Source organism: Coffea arabica, chromosome 8e (assembly GCF_036785885.1).
Source record: "Coffea arabica cultivar ET-39 chromosome 8e, Coffea Arabica ET-39 HiFi, whole genome shotgun sequence".
NCBI classification, from domain to species: Eukaryota; Viridiplantae; Streptophyta; class Magnoliopsida; order Gentianales; family Rubiaceae; genus Coffea; species Coffea arabica.
In genome coordinates, this window is record NC_092324.1 from 38,521,818 (window position 1) to 38,524,953 (window position 3,136).

General features: G+C 38.9%; 1 non-coding gene across 1 annotated transcript; it reads left to right on the forward strand.

Moving 5' to 3' along the window:
• The first annotated feature begins 3,029 nt into the window (after positions 1 to 3,029).
• LOC113705157 (small nucleolar RNA R71) lies at positions 3,030 to 3,136 on the forward strand. Its single transcript, XR_003451804.1, has one exon. It is a non-coding gene; the product is annotated as a small nucleolar RNA R71 (small nucleolar RNA).

Here is a 3,136-nt window from a genome sequence, read left to right on the forward strand (position 1 = left end):
GGAAGAACATGAAACAAAAGAAGAAAAGAAAAGAAAGAAGTACTCCCCAAGTCAATGGCTGAGATCCTTATCAGCCACTAATCACGAACCACTGTCAAAATACAAGTACCTACCACATAGAAAACAGAAAAATAAAATGAAGTTAAACATCTTAAGTTCCACAAGTTAAGATAATTAGGCAAGCAAGTTCATCAACTAAAGATAGCTTCTGCAGTGTGCCAAGTCAGTCATCCCCCTCGGCATCATCGTCATCCTCTGCATCACGATTGGGCGGTGGATGAATACCCAAATGATCTTCAATTCGGCTTAGACGATTATGGAGTACAAATGAAGATTTGTGAGTTGGGTAGAAGAGAAGAAGAAAAACGCGGCTGGAAAAATGGAAAAGTGAAGAAATGTTCTAGAAATCGCGTTTTTGAAGCAGAAAAATGAACCGAAAACGCGACTAAAAACGCGCCTTCAACGCGCGTTTTTAAATCCACGTTTTCTGCACAAATCTCGCAGAATTGAAAACGCGGTTACGTATGAAAACGCGACTTAAAGTCGCGTTTATCTGTGTCGCGTTTTCCAGTTTTGCTCAGGCGAGAAAACGCGACTTCCTCCAAAACGCGACTTCAAGTCGCGTTTTAAAGGCGCGTTTTATGTTCTGCAGGCGCAGAATTGAAAACGCGATTCTGAGAAACGCGACTTATAGTCGCGTTTCCTTGGAAAACGCATTTTCTGCTTCGATTTTTAGCAGAATTTCAACTTTTGAAAAATTACAAAAGGTACCCCAATGACTCAAAATGCATCATAGATCATTTATTTGCCAATTTTAATGACTGGAACAAATGTAAAACATTAAAAACATGCATTTTACCCCTTTATAATGAATCAAAAACACCTTTAACGCAAATCGAGGGGTTGAGTTGTTTGATCAAAGTTCGCCTTTTTTGTACTCAATTGGTCATCCTTGCCTTCAATTGCCAACCCTACATTACAAAAACAACAATTTAGCTAAAACATTGATTCAAACCACAAAATCACACCAAGTTAACAAATATAACCTAAATATCGGGTTGCCTCCCAATTAGCGCTTTTGTTTATAGTCGTTGGCTCGACTGAAAAAGTTGAATCACTTTAGAGCATTTAGAGAGAGATTTTCTCCCCATGGGTCGAAACTCCCGAGCCAATCCACCATGTGGTGAACCATGCATTGATCTTCATAGTCCAATTTCCTCAAATGCCAAGGAGGAATATTAGACTTGTCATAGAGAGGCTCAACTTCACCTTGGAGTGGATTCTGCTTGTCTTTTCTGAATTGGCTCAACTTTTCACCATTTTCTTCATGGAATGGCGAATTTATTAAGCCAACTTCCATCCTTATCTTCTTCTCCTTTGTTCCTACACCATGAAAGTTAGTACCAAGGACATTTATAAATTTAACTTCTTCGGTCCTTTCTTGGTTAACCTTTTCATCATATGGCATATTAGAAACAAGAGCAGTAGGCTCTATATTCCCTTCTTTATTATCCAAATTGAATTCCAATTCCTCACCATTAACCCGTAATATAAGCTTACCTTTTTCTACATCAATTATAGTTCGTGCAGTGGCTAAAAACGGTCGTCCTAGAATAATTGGCATTCTCACATCTTCTTCAATATCTAAGACAACAAAATCCACAGGTATTATAGATTGTCTTACCTTTATGAGCACATTTTCCAAAATACCCATGGGATGTGTGATTGACCGATCCGCCAATTGCAATGTAATATTGGTAGCTTTTAGCTCTTGAAGTCCCAATCTCCGAGCAACCGATAACGGCATAAGTGACACACTTGCACCTAAATCACATAAAGCATTAGAAAAATGCAATTGACCAATAGTGCAAGGAATAGAAAAACTTCCCGGATCTTTCAATTTAGGAGGGAGTTTATTCTTAATCAATGCACTACACTCTTCCGTTAATGCTATCATCTCATTATCTACAATTTTCCTCTTCTTTGACATGATGTGTTTCAAGAAACGTGCATAAGAGGGAATCTGTGTTATAGCATCAATGAAAGGAATGTTAATGTGCAATTGTTTAAACATTTTGAAGAACTTTTCAAACTCCCGATCCTGTCCATCTTTCTTCAACCTGTGAGGAAAAGGTATCACATTAGAATTTAATTTGGGATGAAGTGCATCAATATCAATGATAACATGATCATTTTGACTTTCTTGCTCCCCTTCAATTGCTTGCTTCTTGTCTTTTTCACCACCTGAATTTTCAAAATCGAATCCCTCAACCGTTTTACCGCTTCTAAGAATGATTGCATTGACATGCTCTCTCGGATTCACTTCGGTTTTACTTGGTAATTCACCAGGGTTTCTATTGTTGATCACATTGGCAATTTGACCAATTTGAACCTCCAAGTTTCTGTACATCCCAGCTAATTGGTCCAACCGCCCCTCAACTCGCTCGAATCTATCCGAAGTCACCTTATCAAGTTTTTCCACCGCGATCTCCCAACTTGGTTTAGTTTCAGCCCGTGGTTGCCTTGGTTGAAATCCCGGCGGATTGGTTGGCCTTTGTTGATTGCCTTGATCTTTCCATCCAAAGTTTGGATGATTTCTCCATCCCGGATTGTAAGTATTCGAATAGGGATTAGTTGGAGCATTTCGGTTGTAATTATTGACAAATTGTACCTGCTCAGAATCAACACACTCATTAATATCATGTTCACCTCCACAGAAAGAGCAACAAGCTACGTGTGCATTAGATGAACTTGGATCAACTCCACCTTGTCTACTTAGCAATTTCATCACATTATTCATTTGAGCACTCAGCATATTGAGAGTGTCCATTTCTATCATACCTGCGTGACGTCTCGTATTACCTCTTTCATTGGCCCATTGGTAGTTATTTGCGGCCATTTCTTCTATCAAATTCTGAGCTTCTTGGGGTGATTTACCCATTAAAGCTCCACCTGCGGCTGCATCAATAATAGTTTTAGTGGAGAAAGATAAACCATTATAAAAGGTTTGTATGATTAACCATTCCGGCAGTCCATGATGTGGACATTTCCGAAGCAAATCTCTAAACCTTTCCCATGCCTCATATAATGATTCTCCTTCCAATTGACTAAAACTAGTGATATCCATTCTAAGCTT